Source organism: Nycticebus coucang, chromosome 1 (assembly GCF_027406575.1).
Source record: "Nycticebus coucang isolate mNycCou1 chromosome 1, mNycCou1.pri, whole genome shotgun sequence".
Lineage (NCBI taxonomy): Eukaryota > Metazoa > Chordata > Mammalia > Primates > Lorisidae > Nycticebus > Nycticebus coucang.
In genome coordinates, this window is record NC_069780.1 from 146,430,460 (window position 1) to 146,452,793 (window position 22,334).

At 37.6% G+C, this 22,334-nt stretch overlaps 1 protein-coding gene across 1 annotated transcript in view; it reads right to left on the reverse strand.

Annotated features, from left to right (window-relative positions):
• Positions 1-22,334, reverse strand: part of ZSWIM6 (zinc finger SWIM-type containing 6) — a 212,939-nt gene that overhangs the window by 32,130 nt on the left and 158,475 nt on the right. The window lies entirely within an intron of this gene.

A 22,334-nucleotide genomic window follows, 5' to 3' on the forward strand; every position in this document is an offset into this window, starting at 1 on the left:
TGAGACTCTTAGTCTCAAAGAAAAAACAAACAAACAAACAAAAAAACTTCACCTGAAGAATGAGGAGAAAAGTAACTAAGTGGAAATGAGAGGTTTAACATTATGTCACTGGATTCCCAGAAGATGGGAAAGAGATATACAAAATACATGGAAGAAATATTGACTAAAACCCCCCCAATGTTGGAGACAGATATGAATTTACAGATCCAAGAAGCTTGGCCAACCTCAAAAAGGGTAAACTCAAATAAATCAGGTGTAAACATATCATAATCAAATCACTGAAAAGCAAAGATGAAGGAAAAAAATGAAATACCATATATAGAGATGAACAGTGACTCAAATTCAGATTTCTTGTCAGAAATCACACAGGATAGAATACATTATCTTTAATGTGCTAAAGAAACTGAAGTATCAATCAGAATTCTATATCCAGGAATGTGGTGATGTGTAAACATTCTCAGATCAGGGAAAACGTCTAGAAGAAATGAATGCTAAAGGAAATTCTTCAAGCTAAAGAAAATAATACCAGAGGGAAACTTGGAACTTTAGGAATAAAGAAGCAAAATAAATGGTAAATATTTTGAGTTAATAGACTCTTTTGCCCTTTTAAGTACATGAAAAATGACTTAAAAGGTGTGTTTACTGTAATACTGATAGCACAATTTCAATCAGTCTTTGCAATGTTTTTGTCAGTTCTGCTAGCTGTTGCCCACCTCTTCATCAGTTGATGCTTTCTCTTCCCTCAGAAAAATGTTTAAGCCATTTGTACACTGCTGTTTTCTTTATGCCATCATCCCCCTAAACTTGGACTATTATGTCTCTAATTTCACTTCACTCTTGCCAAGATTAACAAGAAATTTAATGTTTGTTCATTGCTACAATTCAAGCTCCGACGTTCTTGAGATGGCACACAAAAACAGTCAACAGTAATGAATGACACTCAGGAAAGCACCACCACATACTGACAGGAACACAGCTGTGAAACAATATACATCAAGGGAGTGAACCTTACAGAGTTATTTGTACAGTGCTGCCAATATAAGGACACAGTGGCAAGTTTATGAACTTGTCAGTCCTCCTAATGTATAAATGGTTTAAACATACCAATTAAAAGAGATGATCAAATTATATTTAAAAACAAGACTCAAATCTATGCTGTGTATAAGAAATCCACTGTAACACAGATTAAATGTAAAAGTATGGAAAATATACCCCATAAAACACTATCATAATAAATCTGAAGTAACTATATTAGTATCAAAGTAGACTTCAGAACAAGGAATACCATACAAGAGATGTGACATAATAAGAAAAGGGTCAGTTTTCCAAAAAGATGTAGCATTAAATGAATATGCTGTACCTAATAAGACTTCAAAATACAAGAAGCAAAACTGACAGAATTCAAAGGAGAAACAGACACATCCACAATTATATTTGGATACTTCAAAACCACTCTCTCAATAACTGAACAAGTAGACAGAAAACTGCAAATAACCTAAACAACATTGCTATAGTTTCAACATGTCCCCCAATGTTCATGTATTAGAAATTTAATATACAAGGCAACAGTGTTAAGAGATGGGACCTTTAAAAGATGATCAGGTCAGGTGGAGCCTGTGGCTCAGTGGGTGGGGCGCCAGCCCCATATACCAAGGGTGGCAGGTTCAAACCCGGCCCTGGCCAAACTGCAACAACAAGAAAAATAGCCAGGCGTTGTGGCGCACGCCTGTAGTTCCAGCTTCTTGGGAGGCTGACGCAAGAGAATCACCTAAGGAGTTGGAGGTTGCTGTGAGCTATGTAATGCCACGGCACTCTACCAAGGGCCATAAAAGTGAGACTCTGTCTCTTAAAAAAAAAAAAAAAAGATGCTGAGGTCACGAGGGCAGAGCCCTCCCACCCTCAAGAATGGATTAATGCCATTATGGCCAGAGTGGGTTAGTTGTTTCAGGAGTGAGTTCCTGATAAATGCATGACTTGGCCCCTACCCTTAATCTCTTTGTCTCATATGCTTTTCTCGTCCTTCCACTTTGTGCCATGGGATGATGCAACAAGAAGGTCCTTATCAGATGCAGATCCCTCAACTTTGGACTTCCCAGCCTCCTGAACTATAAAAACTGTATCTCTGCTCTTTACAGATTACCCAGTCTCAAGTATTCTGTTTTAGTAGGACAAAAAGGACTAAAACAAACATTGTCAACCAACTAAACCTAACTGACATTTACAGAACACTTCATCTAACATTAGTAGAAAAACACACCCTATTGTATGAAATATACATCAAGATTATGAACAAGACAATATACATCAAGATTATGAACCTTACCGAGTTATCTGTACAGTGAACAAAGAACATTTACCAAGACGGTCCATATTCACAAACACATACTTTGTGTCCATAGCACAAACTTTGACAAATTAAAAAAAAAACAACTGAAATCACACAAAGCATATTTTCTGACCTAATAGAATTAACCTAGAAATCAGGTGATAGAAAGATATTTGGAAAATATCTAGATATTAAATAACATACTTCTAAATAACTCATGAGTCAAAGAGGAATCAAATACAAAAGAAATCAGGATATATTTTGAAATGAATGAAAATGAAAATAAAATATACCAAAATTTGTAGTATATGGCTAAAAAGTGTTTAGAGGAAAATGTATAGTAGTAAATGCTTATACTGGAAAAGAAAGGATTGAAATCAAAAGTCTAAGTACCCATCTTAAGAAAATAGAGAAAGAATGAGAAAAGAAAGCCAAAGAAAACAGAAGGAAGTAACAGATCAGAAATCACTAAGACTGAAAACAGGCAAGGAAAAAAAAAAAAAACCAACAAAACCCACAGCCAGTTGGTTAATATGTCAATAAAATCAATAAAGCTATACCCAGGCTCACTGGGAAAAAAAACAAAAAAACAAAAACATCTATACACACACACACACACACACACACACACACACACACACACACACACTACCAGTATTAGGAATAAAAAGAAAGCACATCATTAGAAATTCTAGAGGTATTAAAAGGCTCATTAGAGAATACTGTGAACAACTTTATGCCCATAAATCCTACCACTAAGATGGAATTGAAAAATTCCTTGAAAGTCACAAACTAGCAAAGCTTGCTCAAGAAAAAATAACTTAAATAGTCGTAAATTTATTAAAGATACTACATTTTCAGTAAAAATCTTGAACAACATAGATCAATATGTTTCCCTGGGAAAGGCACCAGACATTTAAGAAAGAAATAATGCCAATTCTACACAAAATCTTCCAGGAAACAGAAGAGGAAGGAACGGTTCTCGCTCACTTTATTTTATATAGCCGACATTACTACCCTGATACTAAAAGCAGACAAAAACATTGCCAGTAAATATATACAGGTAAGTATCTCTCATGAACAAAGAAATAAAATGGCTCAACAAAATATTAACAACTCTAAGCAATATGGAAAAAGGAAAACACACTACAACTAGAGTTTACACCAGGAATGCAAGGTTGGTTCAAAATTCAAAAATCAATCAATGTAATTCACCATATTAACAGACTAATTAACAGAGGAAAAAGAAGCATTTGACAAAATTCAACCTCCCTTCATGATAAATAAAGCTCTCAGCAAACTAGAAATAGCAGAGACCTTCACCTGATAAAGGGCATCTGCATAAAAACCTCTGTGGTTAACATCAGAATCGCAAAACACTGAACACTCTTCCCATAAAATCAAAATGAGGCAAAGAAGTCTGTTCTTACCAGTGCTATTCAACATCACACTGAAAGCTCTAACTAGACCAATTAAATAAGAAAAAGAGTATTAAAGACATAGATTAGAAAGAATAAAACTAAAAAGCCTCTATTCACACACAACTAACCTACCAAAAAAGCTCCTAGAACTAATGATTAAGTTCAGTGAGGTCATATATATGTGTGCAACCTCAAATGCAAAATAACCCCTCAAAACAAACAAAAAACTGTAACTCTACATGCTAAATGAACAATTAGAAATCAAACCTTACCCAAAAGCTTTTGGTATTATGCACCAAAAAAACACGAAATACTTAGCTTAATAGTCTAACAAAATATGTGCAGTCTCTATGTGAAAAATTACAAAACACTGATTAAAAAGTCAAAGACGATCTTAAAAAGTAGAAAGTTACTATGTTCATGAATCGGAAAACTAAGTATTGTTAAGATGTCAATTCTCCCTAAATTGATGTACAAATTCAACACAACCTCAATCAAAACCGTAGATAATGTTTGTACATATATATTGACAAGAACAGAAATAGAAAAGCCAGGACAAATTAAAGAAGAATGGCAAAGCTGGAAGGACAAAGGTGGACTCAAGGGTATCTGAATTCAGTAAGCAAAATAGTACACAACTGGTGAGAAAGTAGGCACACAGATTAATGGAACAGAGAGTTCACAAGTATGGTCAATTCAAGGTTCAAAGTCAATTCAATGAAGAAAAAGTAAGTCTTTACAACATCTGGTGCTGGAACAATTAGACATTTATGTGAAAAAAGAAATGAACCAAAATCTATTCCACCTACCTTATTAAAAAATTAACTCAAAATGGACTATGAACTTAAGTTCAAAACTTAAAACCATAAAACTGCTAGAAAAAAATCTAGGAGAAAATCATTGTGACCTTAGATTAGGCAATGATAATGTTAGATATAGTACCAGAAACACAATCCAAAAAAGGTAACATTGGCAAAGTGGATTTCATCAAAACAAGAACTTGTGCTCTACAAAAGAGGCTATTTAACACAATGAAAGACAATTCAATTTTCCTTAAGACTGGGAAGAAATATTTGCAAATCATACATATGCCAAAAATCATGTGTCCTTCTGTATAAGTTTTATGCTTTAAAAAAGCTTATATCCAAACACGGAAAAACTTCTCAAAACTCACTAAGGAAATGAACAACCCAATAAAAGTAGCCCCGCCCCTCCCCAAAAAGAAGAGCTATCAAACCATGAGAAAACATGGGGGTAAACTTTAATGTCTATTACTAAATGGAATAGTCCAATTATATACAGTGTGGTTCCAACTACATGACATTCTAGAAAAGGCAAAACTGTGGAGACAGTAAAAAGATCAGTGGTTGCCAGGGATTAGGGGCAGAAAGGGATAAATGGGCAGGGAAGAGAGGATTTTAGGATAGTGAAACGACTCTGTTTGACACATAATAGTGGACACACTCATGTCATTACACATTTGTCCAAACACATCTAATGTTTGCCACTAAGAACCAACCTATGAGGTCAACTACGAACGCTGGGTGATAATGATGTCCATGTTCATCACTTCTAACACATATCTATCACTCTGGTAAGGATGCTGCTTATTAGGGGCTACATATGAGTGGGTACAGACAGTAGCTGTAACTCTCTGCTCAACTTTTCTGTAAACCTAAAACTGTCCTAAAAAAAATCGTCTATTTTTTTAGAAAAAGTCAAAAAAATTAGAAAAACCATTCACCAAAGAAGATACACAGATGGCAAATTGTAAACAAAAACATGCTTGACATCATTAATCATTTTAAAAATGCAAATTGAAACCAGAGTGAGATGCTACTATACACCTATTGTAATGGCTACCATTCAAAAAAAATTTTTAACTTGATAACAACTGCTGGCGAGGACGAGGAGCAACTGGAGTGCTCACAAATTGCTGCTGGAGGTGTAAAATAGTACAGCCACTCTGGAAGACAGTTTGGCAACTTCTCATGAAGTTAAATGTGTATTTACCGTATGACCCAGCAATCTCACCTCCAAGAAAAATAAAAACTTAAGTTCACACAAAAACGTGTACAAGAATTTTTCTAGCAGCTTTCTTTGTAAGTACGAAAGACAGGAAACACCCTGAATATCCTGAAATTGGTGAATGAATAAACAAACTGCAGTACATTCATATAAAACCACTCTGTATAATAACAACAAAAACTGCGTTGATATACATATAACATCTCAAATGCATTATACTAAGTGAAGGAAGCCCGAATCAAAAGGGCTCACATGCATACACACACACACTCTGTTTTTCAGTTTATGTGATATTTTGGAAGAGGCAAAATTAAAGGGATTGAGACCAGAACAGTGCTTGCTAGGGATGGGGAGCAGGGATAGCATGAGGGAATTTGGGGAAGGTGACAGAACTTTCTGCATCTTGATTATGGTGGTGATTACGTAACTGTATGCATTTGTCTAACCTCAAAAATGTACACAAGAATTTACAGTAAAGTAAGATGTGTATAACCTTAAAAATTAAATAATCTTATTACCATTAATCATCACCATTTATTAGGTGCCCACTACATGCCACAGGCACTGTGTTTAGGGCTGTGCAATCATTTCTCATTAACTCATTACTATCTCCATTTTAAAGATAAGTGTCTTAACCCATTTAAGCTGCTATAATACAAACACCACAAACTTGATAGTTCTTAACATTCATTCCCAGCATTTCTGGACGCTGGGGAGCCTAAGATCAAGGTGCCTGTAGATCTGGTGTCTGGGGAGAGCATGGTCTCCACAGATGGTAGCTTCTTACTGTGTCCTCACGTGGTAGGAGGGAGAGACAAGCTCCCTGGGCTTCTTCAGAAGGACATTTCCTAATCTCATTCACAAGGGCTCTGCCCTCATGATCTAATCACATCCCAAAAGTCTCACCTCCCAATACCGTCACCTTGCAGATTAGGATTTCAACATATAAATGTGGTAGTGGGGCCTGGGGAGACACAGACACTAAGACCATAGCAGTGAGGAAACTAAAAATCAGAATGCTGAGGTCCATAGAAGCAAGATCCTAAATAGTTTTAGAACTTTGAACAATGACATCTGTGACACAGAGGGAAAAAGAAATCCACAAAACTCAGATTTGCATGCTTACATTTCTCTAATTAGAAAATTTTCATTTTGCAGAATGAGAACACTTTTTTAAAGTCAAGCCTTTATTAATTTGCCTGTAACATTCTTTTACTGCTCACCTCCCTGAAGAGAGGTTTCATCCTGAAAGGATGTTCTTAATGTTAGATTCAAGTTCAGAGCTATAATAGATATGGTCTTTTATCTTAACAGTCATCACTACAAAAGCCGTAATTAGCCCTAATAACCAAGTTAACCAAATTGAGTAAGTCATTCTCCAAATTTTATTAATTCCAAATCCCACTTTGGCATTTATCTCCTTCCCCTTCAACATGCCCGAAACATTTGCAGTTTAAAAATAAAACTCTTTGAATGATTAAACACTTCATTCTGCTGTCCCTCTGAAATATTAACCATTTTAAGGACTCAGCCAAAAACAGGACAGAGAGCTCAGCATTTTCAGCACTTAGGAGAGAACCTAGCACCTAGTAAGGTAGGACTTACCTCCTTACTAGGTGCTAGGTACTACTGGTCCTTTCACAAAGGATGCTTAATTATTTGCTATGAATTACAATAAAAACAAATTCAATACTTTTAAATTGCTTTCCTAGCTGCAATGCCTCAAAGTATATAAAGGCAATTACCGAATCACTGTTGTGTGCATCATCAAGTTTCTGAATTATCTGTGGCACATACGAGCTTTTCTCCATTGCCTAGTATGCATTTACTCTCCAATACTCCACCTACTCCATACTCAAAGCTTTTAGCAAAAAGATGCACTATAAAATATGAGGTAAAGTAAAGAAAAACTAGGAAGGCAACTCCTCCAGGGAAGGAGGAGGGGCAAGCAGTTTTCACATAAGGTAAACGGCTCCAATCCACCTAGTGGGCTTACACTTATTTGCAGCCTATGCCTGACCAAATAGAGAACATGGCAGAATCTTGCTGAGGCAGAACCAACACAAATCACGGTGACAGCCTTTTGGTTACTTCTACATCCCACCAATAGCAAGTGCCAGTGTTTGAGAACCTATACTCTTGGCAAACGTGAGTATCAAGAATTAATTTTATTCTCCATAGGCCAATCAATCGTTTCCATCGAACATTTAGATGCACAAATTATCGCCACCATTTTGCCCCACTTCATACACTCATTGTTTTACATTTCCAACTAGAAGAATTTGTTTAAATCAACAAGCTCTGATCTAGAAAGGGCAAGAAATAGATCACCAGACATAAGACCCTGGGAAAGCATACTAAGTCTCTCCTGTGATGAGAGGTACCTCATAAACAGGGACAATAATTTCTACCTACACAGAGGGCTGTTTAGACTTGAATGTTTGTACTAACTGTTTAGTCCACCCAGGTCCAAAAGGTGCACTCTTGTGAACCACTGTGATAGGAGACTTCGATGTTGAGGAAATTGTGACTCAAAGGTTAAAACAGAAGTAGAGGGCTCAGATTGCAAGTGATATTATGAACAGCGTTGTAGTATTAAATTTTTATATTTAATTAAGTAAAACAATTAAGACAGCATATTAAATAAACAAAAATCAGTGACATTAAATACTTTTCTAAACTAGTCATAAGGAGTTCTCCTACAATTAATCTCACGTGCCATCCGAAGACATTTCAGTTTCAATAAAACCCTTTTAAATGTGTTGTCTTTTCCTATAAACATTATTCACTCTAGCCTCCCAGGCCTCTTACTCTGGACCCACGGGCAAAGATTCACTTAGAAGTTTAAGATGCTTTGGGTAGTTACATTTTTACCTACTCCTACAAGGAGGCATTTCTCAAAGTTATCCCCAACCCCAAAGGGTTATTTAACGTTTTCTCTGCTAAAGGATGGATAAAGGATGCAGAGCTTAAACCCTGAAGTGACTCTTCCTTCAGGCTCCCTCTCCCCGGGCCACCATCCTTCCCTGCAGCACCTTTGTTGAAACACTTCCAGTCTACCATCCACTCCGCCCCTCTTCTTAGTTTCAATGCCCAAGTTCCATTGTCTTCTATAGAAACTCAAAATTAAAAGTTATCAGAACTTATTATTATGAGGAGGAGGAGGTTAAACCAAGTGAAATCTGGCACAAGAATTTATGAAAAATAAAGATGAGTAATATTCTAAGACAGTGTTATATCATTTCCTATTTTATAGATTCAAATTGACAAACATCCAACTTGGTCCAATTCAAGGGATAAGTTTAACTAAAACAGGACTTCAGTTTCACACATTATATTTTACATTTCTGGGGACATGTGATTTTTACAGAATAAACATTCGAAGCATGAAGTATTGTCAGAATTGTATCTACTGTTCTAGTCGTTTATTAAAACTACCCTAAAATTTAGTGGCTTAAAACAACCATATGTCATTATATCTCATGATTCTGTGGGTCAGAAATTCTCTCTCCTCCCCACTTCTACCCTGCCCCAACATGGCCTCTCCACTCACAGCATGGGAGCCTCAGGGTAGCCAGACTTCTTTCACAGAAGCTCAGGGCTCCAAGATTGATCCTTTGAAGAAACAGACAGTAGATGCCTCGAGTCACTTAAGGCTTTGGCCCAGAAATTGGCCCTCTGCCATCTTCTGCTGGTCACACATTTATAAAAATCACCCAGATTCAAGAGGAGGGAACATAGACTTCCCATCTCAATAAGAGAGTAACAAAGAATCTGTGGCCATCTTTAATCTATCACAATTAGCAAGAAAGATTATAAATCTTCTAGATCACAAAATAGAAAAAACTAAATTATTTTCCAAAGAGTATGAGAATGCTGTTAGTTAAAATAATAAAGTTCAAATAGACCATTCACACATGAGAAGAGCTATTCAGTCAAGCCAAAAAAATAAAAAAGTCATTATAGAAACTTAATAGTATAAAAGGTATCCCGACACACACAGCAATATTAAGTGCTGGTTTGTATGCTAATTTTTATCCCTTGAAGGAAAATCGGAACAATATCCCAGGTAACACATGTTAGATTTCTAATTAGATTCTACATTTAAAGTTTTTAAATGTGTCTTTAGGGTACAAAGATTGCTCCAGTTAATTCAGCAAACATATTTCTAAAAGTAATGGCATCGACACTAGCCTCCTGACAGTAACTGTTGCCACTGATTGAATGCTTACCTCACACTAACCCTGTGCTAAATACTTTACATACATTATCATCACATTTCACCTGCACAGATAAACCCACTTCATAGATAAGGAAACTGAGGTTTAGAGAGAAGTAAAAAGGTTGTGCTGCTGCTAAAGAAGGGTGCCAGGGCCCACGTTACCCCAAAACCAATGTTCTTAATTTAAACACAATGCTATTTAAGCTTTCTATCCAGCTACGCAGTCAGAAAGCTTTTCTATAAATTAGGATTTATGTGTGCAGCTGAGCATATATGAATGCTTAGATAAATGATTTTAGTCTTCTGACAGAATCATCCTTCCATTCCTCATATTTGAGAAGTATAATACAAATAGTACATTATCTAAAATTATGGCATATCCTCAAATGTGTAGCTAATAGCCCCTGTAACTTAATTTAAACTAAGTGTTCATATGTACTTAGAACATGTCTCTCTAATATGTAAGAAAATATATCCAACAAAATCTTAACACAGGTCCATCTAAAATTAGAGCCTAATTAAACAAAAGAAAACTGTATTTTTCAGGACTGACAAGCATAGCAAATAAGTAATTTCATTGTAGATTAAAACAGCAGATAAATAATCAAAAGCTCAACTTATGATTCAAGATAGATTATTCAAGTCAGAAGAAATCTGTTTTCTCTGCAAACATTGTGATTAGGTCTGTTAGAGTCAAGCCCATGTCAGCATTTCTGGAATAATGCACATATATGTGACTGAATATGCTGGGTTGTGTTGTTAGATAGGGGATTATGATGTGTGACTGAATAAATCAGCTATCTATTACTTTTCCTCCACAGTCGATAAAACTTATTTATTGATAACTTGTTTTTAGAGTTTCTTCTCTTTCACGATTTTTTAATTAACATCAAATCAACTTAGTAATTAAAAGTGCATGTTTTGGTAGGGTTGTTTTTAAAAAATGAACTGATTAATTAATTAAAATAAATGCTATACATTTTCTGTAAAACATATCCTTGAAATTTCTGATAAATGTTGCTCTCCTCCATATTTCCCAGGAAGATAACTACATGTGAAATGCTACTGGAGAAAGTGAGGGGCAGAGGAATAGGACCACCAACACCGCCTTCTCTGAAGGTGAGCAAGAAAAGTAGTTGGTTTCCTTTTCCCTCTCAAATTCAGAAAAATGAAAGTTATTATAAATGGTTATTCCTATGAAGTAACAGCCTGCAAAGTAAAACAATCACTTTTGGTATTTCCCAGGCTCCCACAGTTATAAAACAATTCATAACGCTTATCATATTTATTTTTGTTCTCAGAGGCTATTAAAAGAGTCTAGAATTTCATGCGTGATACAATTAACTAATTATACTTATTTAGAGGCCATGAAATGCCTACTCGCAGTCACAAATAGGAGATCACTGGCATAATTAGTTGTGCTAGCAAAACTATAGTCACAAAATTTCTTGGGTCAAACTACACTAAAACTGTGCCCCTAATTACAGTACTGTTCTCAGTACAGCGCAGTCTTAATACATTAGTCACCTCATGTTTGGAAAGTAAGTAAGTAATGTAAATATATTCTCCTTCAAATTTGACAATTCTAGCTTCTATTCATTAAGACATTTCTGGGAAATTTTCAAAGCAAAATCTCAAAAATATTGTAAAGAGACTTTCTGAGATTGCTCAGGTCAATCAGGGATAACTTCTGCTAAATGGCACATAATCAGTTATCATTTAACCAGGCTCTGAGAAAATTCTTAAGTAAGATCACCATCTTTTTGTTGTCAAGAAAATAACCCAGGGATATTCCCAAACAATTAACTGGTATTCTGGTTAATGCTCCTACTCCTAACCTGTGGGCCTTATCTGATATGCAGTCTTCCCAAGCACTTCATTTGTCAGTGCTGTTACTCAAGAAGCAAGGTTCATCCAAAACAGCATTACCTCATTAGGAGCCAGCTCCTCCACCCTTCACCACGCTTCACTTTCTCAAGGAAGGGAGGGAGGGAGGAGAGGAAAGAAATAAATCAGAGAGGAGAAGAGAAAAAGGCACCAACGGCTGATGGGATGATTTATTTTGAAATACAAAAAGGGCAGTCACTGGGTGGTGAGGTTGAAGGAATGTGAACTTTGGTAACCTGCAAGAATATTTTCCATTTGTTCTGCACTCACTGGCTGCTTGACTAAGCCATCTTCCTGAACAGTTCTCCATGGTTCGTTCAACAGTCCTGACTCCAAGTCTATATAAATCTACTTCTGAAAAGATTCAACTGATACATAGCAGTGACTTACACTAATGACTTATTTCATTCTCTCACATGAACTATATTAGGTCTACGGTCAAAATTTTCCAAAACATGTCCTATATTATATAATCTCATTTCTGTAGTTGTCTTCTTATGCTGTCTTAGGTTGCTTCTCATTTTTTCTATTTCCTGATCAGACTTAAAGTTCTCAGTGACAGTGCCTACCACATGGCACTATGAACAGTAGGTTTTTATTCATTTATCTGCTATTTTGGTAAGGTACTCAGCTGTCCACCATCCATATGGAAACACAAATGCTTCCCTGAGCCATACTTTCATTTGCCATGGAGAACCGATTTAGGACAAAAGACAATCCAGAGCCCTACTGAAAAATAACAAATTTACCAATGGTTGTAATTATAGAGTGCCAGTTGTCAGGTAAACACATTAGCACTATACTTGTGTAAGAATCCCAAGAAAACAGGCTTGCAATATTCTGTAAGATCGGGACTGAAATTTTATTCATAAAAATAATTTCTTAATGCACTGACTTTTTTGTGGAGTTCAAAAAGAACCTATAATGGGTATTGGGTTTCTTGGAGAACAGAATGTTTCATTTTGCTCTAATTCATTCTATTACTGAATTAAACTTTGATGTATTGGTCTTGACAAGTGCTTCATGCTGACTGTATTGTGTATGATAGTATAATCACTCCCCATGCATTTCCCACTGGCTGGCTGATTAATGCAATAGATTACCTGCAGCACTGATGGCAAGGGGGAATCATTGCCCTCTGTACTCTAAACTGTTTGTATTTCAGTATGTGTGTGTATATGTATGTGCGGGTGTGTGTTTGTGCACACACAGGGGCCCATTAATATCACACATATGGGCTGGACAAGGCAGAGGAAGGGGAGCAAAAGAGAACTGGGGACTGAGTGAAGATCAATGCCTTTGAAGCATTGTTTTCAGTACACCAGAAACATTTAACTTTTAATGCTTCCAAACAGGGTTGAGCAGTATACTTCAATTATTCATTCATAAATATTTACTGAGCATCAACTATTTGTGGCACATTTTTTGCCTTAGAAGGCAAACATTAAAAATATGTTACTTTTGGTACTCTAATTAGTAAGAGGAAAGAGAAAAGGGGGTGAGATTATCAAATGTGCACCAATACAAAGAGTAAAAGAGGATTAAAAAAAGGACAGCTAAGAAATTAGTTTAAATGTACCAATACAACTTATAGCAAGCCTATTAAAAATACAATGAGTGGTTTAATGGCTTCAAAACAAATAAACCTCTAAGATTACTTGGTCTACAAAGACCTAATGTTTAGCAAAGAACATCTTCTAGTGCAGCGGTTCTCAATCTGTGGGTTGCGACCCCTTTGGGGGTCAAACGACCCTTTCACAGGGGTCACCTAACACCATCCTGCACATCAGATATTTACATTACGATTCATAACAGCAGCAAAATTACAGTTATGAAGTAGCAACAAAAATAATTTTATGGCTGGGGGTCACCACAACATGAGGAACTGTATTAAAGGGTCGCGGCATTAGGAAGGTTGAGAACCACTGTTCTAGTGTATGGTAAGTCCTGTTTTGGTGAATCAGCTGCTGGCTACAGTAATCACATCTTTGCTGTGGTAAGGGGAAGGGGAAGAAGACTTTCGTGCTCTTGGTGGCATTTGAAAGCATTCTTCCTAGCAGCCTTTTCTCTCAGTTCCAGGCTGTATTTGACCCAAGTGCCCTTGTTTGGGGATTGTCCCACCCAACTCTCAGCCCTTGCTCCAACCTAAGCCATTTCAAGGCCTCCATCTGATCCTGCACTCTCTTTTCCAGGTTTGCTGAAGTGAATTTTGAAATTTACTAACGTCCCCTAGGATGAAAGGGCCAGGATCAGGACCTAGAGGCAACAAGGTCCAGCTGGTCATAGCTCAAAATCACAGAGATTTGGTTTCTATTTCAAAGGTTATCTTTGTAGCAGAAAGCACAAAGAGTTGAGTGAGTTAGCCACGTTCTGGACAACTGCTATCACTACTCCTGGCCAGTCTGTGACCAGATCAAAGCCTGAGAACACAGCCCTAGGACCAGTTATTAACACACTTGAGCAAGTTATTGTCAGAGGCACTGGCACTTTACCATAGAAAGGCCATTCTTATTTCAATTTTGAAATTTTAAAATAAAACAATAACAAGCCACTATCACACAAGTTTAGAGCAGTCTCACAAAAATTCACTTGTTGCAAATCACTTCCCAGCTTCCTTTCTCCTAAAGTATTTAAGAGAATGTTAATATATAACATGTAAATAAAAGTCATTGGCTGAGTGCCCATAGCTCAGTGGTTAGGGTGCCGGCCAATGCTCCGGAGCTGCTGAGTTCGAACCTGGCCCAGGCCTGCTAAAATAAATAAATAAATAAATAAGTTAATAGTCATTCTTCATTAAACTTCTAACAACAGTGGCTATATAAAAGCCTATTAAAGATAGAATGTATTTTTAATATCAGAATCCTTTGTTCTAGAAAAATCTTAATGAAAAGCCTATATGAAATGTGGTGAAAGTCACACTGCTCTGATAGAGAGGGACTTTTCTTCCTCCCCCTTTCCCCCCAAGGGCTCTGCAGGGCAGTATCTGAACACCCCATCTGATTTCCTTGGGCTCTCCTCCCCCTCAGGAGCCGCCTCAGCTGGAATTAACTATGGTAACATTTGTAAAGCGCCTCACTTGGTGTTGGCACACGTGGACGCAGCCTAAGGAGCTGGCCCAGCCATCCCTCAGCTCCCACTTCTTTCATTCTAGCTCCTGGCATCTCTGATTCCCCATGAAGCCCCTGAGAATCCCAGATGGCTTAAAATGAGGCTTCTCAGACCTCGTTAATTTTTGTAAGCTGCCATTTCAGGGTAAAAAATGGTGAAAAAATTTTCCCTGGCTTGTCTTTCTTCATTTTCACTCTCCCTCCACCCTACCACTGATAGTACTCTCTAGATCGACAATTTAGCAAGGAGTCTTCTCCAGCCAGACTTCCTCTGATGGATGGTTCTTGAAGGCAAGTGCAGTCAGTACTGACTCTTAAGAAGCATGAAAAGTAGGGAGAGAACTTTCCTAAAAATTGTTACGAGGAAGACCTACTCCTGATGAACTTATGTTATAAACAGAAAGATAACATAAAAGAAAGTAACTGGAGCCCATTCTTAGTACAAATAATGCTGCCAGCACACAACATACCTATTACAGTAACGCGAAAGTGTACTGCAATACCCATAAGGCATCTTAACTTCCAATCAAATCTCTATGGTCTAATATTTAGAATAGGGTTTATATAATAAGACCGCACAATGGGGTGATCTTCAGGTATTGTCACAAATTATTAATTTCTGGCTCTATCCCTAAATAATTTAAACAATGCATACTATGTACTGTTAAGAATTTCTAATTGGTTAGATAAAAGGATCGAGTGACCCATAAGGACCTCTTTTAATCCTGAGAATCTACTATTTTCTATTAATGCATATTTTACATTTTTTCCCTTTATTTCACTCTTCTCCATACACGGTACTGAATGGATAATTAAACCCGAGCAGCTGTAGTCAGGAGAAGGATAGTTGCTAATATTACGCTGAAAGTATTTACCATAAGGTTTGCTCACTGTACAGAAATATGCATTCTCTATTTTGGTTAACTTCTAGCCCAAATTAGAAATTACTCTACCTACTTAAAGAAGCAGAGAATAAACCCCTCTTCCCACCCCCTACAACAGGGCAAAACTCAGAGGCCTCTTAACCCAAGAATATAGAGCTCTCAGTTTTAAGAGACAGAAAGCAGTAGGCCTGCACAGGCAAAGAAACCAGGCCCCAGTGATGAGGATCCAGAAGTGGACAGGCCTTCTGAGAACAGTGCTGGAGGGAAGTAAAGCCTCCTGAGCAACACAATTGACAAAACCTCTGTATTTAGAGGCTGCTGTGAACAATGCGGGCAGAAGCAGAACCAGACTGGAGTATACAACTGCTCTACAGAACCGGACAGCTCGTGTGGAGGAGGGGTCTGCAGAGCCTACAGACTACACGAGATAAATAAGTGTTGGCAACTGTGTTGTCATTACCAGGGCCTGGTACAGACCAGGGCAATGACAGTGAGCTAAGGGTCTTCACAGGCTCCTGATCATAAGGAACTGGAAAATAGGATCAAAATTCCATTGTATCCCATGTACAGCATGTAGTCTCTGTATTTATGAAAAGTTTAAGTTTATTGTACAATACAGTTCTCAGGCAATAGCATGTATTTGACTATTCCACATCAATGTGTTTTCTGAAGGAATCTAAAGTTAGTGAGTTGCTGTACACATGGGTGCAGATGGGTGACTGGACCAGGTCAGCTCAGCTGACTACTGCAGCCAGGACCACGACGCTGTGCATAGACAGCCCAGGCCAGGCAGCTGTCACAGGTGTATGGTCACCTACATGAGCGTCACTTTGCCCCTGCTCTACTCTGAGCAGAGAGACTGCCTGGGAGATAGGCATATAATAATCTTTTAAAATAAGCTGAGGAGGTTGCTTACTTTTGCGGTTAAGTTTTTGAAGTCACCGACACCTGGGATCAGATTCCTGCTCTCCTCCTGTCACCTGAGGCCGGTTATCAAGCTTCCTTAAGCCTCAGTTTTCTAGGCTGTAAAATTAGGGCTAATAAGTGTACCTATCTCACAGGGTCATTTTATGGATTAAATAAAGTAACACAAGCATTAAGTGCTTAGCACAGTGCCTGACAAGTAAACGTCAGCAACTGCGTTATCAGCAGGAGCTCGACCAAATGGGAAATAAAACGAGCACAAGTCTAGGTCCTAGGATGCTCATGTACCTCCCTTTTCCTCCCCTTTTAAGTAACAATAAAGAACTGCAAGGTTGGGTTGAAAATCTTAAAGACAACATTTTGTGACAATGAATTTGACTGTTGTAACTTATCATGTCTCCTCATGTTTGCATCTCTCTACTTTCTCCATAGCATCATTATTGTCACCAACACTAACACCAAATAACCTAATACGTCTGTTCCTCTGGACACAGCAAGTGCTTAATACAGCCTGATGGAGAGGCCTCAGTAAGACTTCCGGAAACAAAGCTAACAATACGGCACCACCAGCGGGATGAAGTGGCAGAGGTGCATTCTCCTGTGCCCAAGGAAGGCGAATTTCCAAGACAGCAAGCAGTCCCTGATACGTAATTCACTAGGACTACATTCCGTACTTACGACTCTCCAGGAGTTTTAAGTCTGTACTGACACCCTTTTGCTGCAGGAGAGCTCTGGGAATTTGTTTTCTCCATGGCACTAGCAAAGAGGTATGACTACTTCTATGGCAAACTATAGTATGCTTCCTACTTCTCAAAAAGAAGCAGTTACTCCTTAGCCATTCATTAATCACTGTTGACTTTAAAATGTGGCAAGCTTGAGTTAGTCTGACTTTACCACAGAAACTAAGTAAGGAGCTCAAAACAGTGAGGAGAGTTATTAAGCCAGTTGCTTTCAGAGATGTAGGATGGCATTCCCCAGAAATGTCTGCACAACTGCCTCCAGGGCAGATCCTTTAGAATCCGATTTCTGCGTACAAAGACCCAAAGGCTCTCCTAAATTACTAAGAGCTTCATTTTGAATATGTGACTTAAGCATATGTTTTTCTTCTTATTCGAAATAATGTGGAGGGTACAGAAGAATCACTATTTGTATCTGGGATGGGAGATGAGACAGCATCTGGGTCCATGGACTCAGGTAATTTTTAGTATTTTGTGGTAAACGTGGTCCAAATGGGTGGGATGAATTCTCTACTATTGAACATACTTAAATTTATCCTAATTCCAAGCACCCTGAATCTGTATACCATTCAATCCAGCAACCTACTACAGAACATTATAGCTATTGCTTAATAACAAGTGCTGAAAGTAACCTTACAGTAAAATGCAAACTAGAGAGAAGCATGGCTAGCTCTGGTCACATAGAGTTAGGTCCCCAAACAGGAAACTGTGGAAAGAACTCTAAGAGACACCACCTTGTTCTTGTCAACTGCGTAAGCAGAGCTCAGTGCAGCAAGGCTCTTGCAGTAGCAGCCTGCCCCCTCCCTGAGAAACAGGATTTACATCCTAGAAAGCATAGCACATGACTCAGCTCAGAAAGAAAGTGTTTAAAAGTTGGGGGGAAAAAGGTATTATGTAATACTTGAAAATGAAAATTTAAGAATTTTTCCCTGTGATAAAACTGTAATTAAACGTTATTTAACTGTTTCCTCTAATGACATCTATTTTAATTAGGTTTTAATAGACTGGCAGCCACAACCTATAGTTTTATGAAGCAAAGTAAAATTACAGTCTAGAAAGACATTTAAGGAAAAAGACCCATCAACACAGATGAAAGGTTACAACATGATCCTCTCATCCCTAAAGACCCCCACAGTAATTAAGTGTGCTGAACAGACAGCCATTAGGGCTAACGGTAGGTGTGCCCGCCGCCAATCAGCTCTGGGTTGTTCTTTGAAATCCAAGGGTTATTTCTGTGATCAGCTTTCCAGAAAATCTGCATGTCACTGAATAAAAAAAGCAATTGAAGAGGTATGTGTTCTACAGCTTCCATTAAACGTGTAGCCTCTATCAAATGTGCAACCCTTACATTCTGAGGGGGCTCTGTTTTAAGGTTTTCATATATACTTTTTCTCATAGCCGATTATGTTATGGCATCACTCATCTTGAGAACACTGCCTTATATTGGGAAAATGAGCATCATGGAGAGAAAGTAAAATTACTATTTGAAAAACTGACTTATGCACCAGATAAATGTGTCTGCAAATGAGATCACTAAACAGCATCTTAATAGTATGCATCTGTATCCAGTTTATACTACATTATGAAAATCAGGGAACAAATCACAAAAATTAACTCAGACCAAATGAATGTCCTAGGCACTCACAGTAGAAAAGAAAAACTGGGAATAACCAGCCCCATTGTTGGCTGGAAATGGGGTGGAGACAGTGGTACTGTTGCTACCACAAATAAGTTTTCATACATTTACTTGAAAGAGAGAAAAAGTTAAAATGAGTATCTTACTTTTGAAACTAATTCTAAAACATCAACACTGTTAAATTTTCATAAAGCACATGTAATCACAAAATTGTAAATCTTAGGGAGGGGGATATTTGGTCCTGTGAGAAAGATTTTGTAATCTTCTGGCTGACAATCTGATGGCTCCAAATCCCTCTGCCAAGAAGCAGAGTTACTTGGCGAAGATACTCTCCCTTGTACACTTTCATCAGATTAAGGCTTTCATGCCAGAATCTTTTTTTTTTTTTTCCTGGTGTATTAGCCACTGCCAGAAATGGACCCATCGAATCCACTGGTGCTAAGGAGTTAAGCATCTGAGATTTAATTTAACAGTTTCAGCTTTATTAAGCTGTCACAGAGCGGCCCCACTTTGATAACAGTAGCTGCTCCAATTATGGCTTGGTTTAGGGTTGACAAGTATAATGATTCATTCGTGGCACATGAGAAGCAATAAAAGGTTGTTTTGCATTACAGCTTTAAAAATGTGGGCACTTTTTTCATTTAATTTGTCACTTAGCTTTTGCTAAGAGGACATTTAAATTGCAGTAAAAGGCAAATGGGGCTTTTAGTTTAAATGTAATCCCCATATTTAAATGATCTGTAATGGCGCAGTGTTGGAGTGGGAACACTATTGTCTCACAGTGGGTCCTGATGGTGACATGTGACATTTGTATTCAGGTCCTGTATTATCCATGTGGCTAAAGGGCTTCCAATTTCATTTCACAGCCAGAAGCCTGCAGAAAACACCAATTAACTTGCAGATCCCATTTGCCGACAAAACTCAGCCTCTTCTCAATGTCTGGCATCTGGCAGTGCTCAGCATTTAATTCCAAAGCAGAGCCTTGAAGCAATGTGAGCCCTATGTAAGGGCACAAAGTCAAATTCCCCCATTTTATTAAGAAGCAAAAAAGCCTTTCCTTTTGTAGTCCAGAAGCAACTTTTAGTTAATTTTTTGGTGAATGAATATTAAGATGTGATAGTTACTATTACTTCTACATGAGATTCCTCACAGATCTTACAGCCCGTTAAAATGGCTAGTGATCTCTGATCAGATTGCCATCAGAGAACACAGGAGAATTTCTAGCAGTCTAGTAATGGGGCACAGAGCGGATAAAAAAAGAAACACAGGGCAAGAAGTTGTGCTCTTTACCCTAGACTTAAAAAAAAAAAAAAAACTTGTATAAAGCCTGGCCTTTAATTAGAAAGTAGCCTACCAGAGGGTACAACTAGTATCAGCTGGTGGAACCTTCCACCTAATGAGAAAATTTAGACTTTTGATTGAAGGTTAATGTCAAAACACACCTGGAAAAGTAAAATGTGGCTATGAATTAAACGCAAACACCACAAATTTTATTTGACTACATCACTCATGCTTTTTTGGTACCCCAAAAATTTAGTTGGTATTTTCATCCTAACCAATTATTTGTAATTCTAAGTTTCTCTAAGCACTAGAGCTATTTAAATTTTATTCATTTAAGGCCAGGTAAGGTGGCTCACACCTATAATCCTAGCATTCTGGGAGGGTGAAGTGGGAGGATTGCTTGTGCTCAGGAGTGCAAGACCAGCATGAGGAAGAAAGAGCAAGACCACATCTCTACAAAAATTAGCTGGGCTTTGTGGCAGACACCTGTAGTCCTAGCTACCCACGGGAGGCTGAGGCAAGAGGATTCCTTGAACTCAGGAGTTTGAGGTTGTTGTGAGCTAGGCTGATGCCACAGCACTCTAGCCTGGGCAAGAGAGTGAGACTGTATCGCTGAAAAAATAAAAAGTTTATTCATTTAATATTAATCCAATACTTTTTTCCTTAAATGATTCCCTTCATTATTGTTTTTTAATGCTAGTCCTTTTTACTTTCATAAGCTATTTAGTTAGTTCAATATGTACTACAGAGTTACAAAATAAAGAGGATTTACTTAAAAAGTAAACAATCCGGTATTCTATAAAAAATGTCTGAACTGTGCATTCCGCTGTTTTCCCTAATCACCACACTGTGCCCCAAGCATCATTCCAAACACACTGTAACTACCTACTGTAGCTTCACATTGGTTTCAATGTTGACTGAGAAAGACCCTAGAAAGGTACCAAGACCAAGGTATCACAACAAACTTAAGTAAAAATGCCAGAGAAAAGGGTTTAAGAAAGTCTAACAATTGTCAAAGAACAGGCAAACTTCTGAACTTATATCCTATTAATAGGAAAAAAAGAAACTTGTCAAATTCTTTACCAGCTTGCTTCATAACCTTGGATCACAAAATGTCATCTTGTAGAAGTCTTCTAAGCTCCTAATTTAAGTTTCTTTATGCCTAAAACAGTTAATCTCAAATGCCTTCCAATTATGATAGTGTGGTGTCCTCACAGACCAGAGCTCTGTTGATCTGGACTAGACGTGGAGCCAGTCAACATGACGTGGTCCATTACCAGTCAAAAAAAATTTCATCGACGCTAGGCTATTCTAGTAAATATAACCAACGTTTTCCTCTCCTAAAATTAATATAGGCACCGATATAATGCTTGTCAAAAACTTTGTTTCTTATAGATTTCTTAATAGAAAGATAAGATAGCAAATAGTTTATCTGTATTACTTCTCCAGCAATGAGCACTGTGTAATAAGATTCATCTCATCAAAAGTGCCAGTATCCTCTTAATGAACGTAACTAGTGGACTTCTCGTTTTTTCAAATACCTGTTATATTTCTACCTTTAACTAGCAGGGATATAGGATGTATCTTTTCCACTCCGAGGAACAACGGTTCATCTAAATCTATTAGCAGCCCAAAATAGTATAAATATCTAAACTACTTCTGGTAATTCCAATGTGGGGAGAAAGGAAAGACAGACTCCAAATTTTAGCTGAATTGATAACAAAAGTACTCTAGAAATAAGTAACCAGCTGCATAATACAAAACAGCTATTTTAAAGTACTACAGCTTTTTTCCTGAATATTTAAAATGCAGATTCTGTGCTTACTTTCCTCAAGATCAGACAATTCACCCAAATACGGGCTACAAGTTCCAGGTATGAGC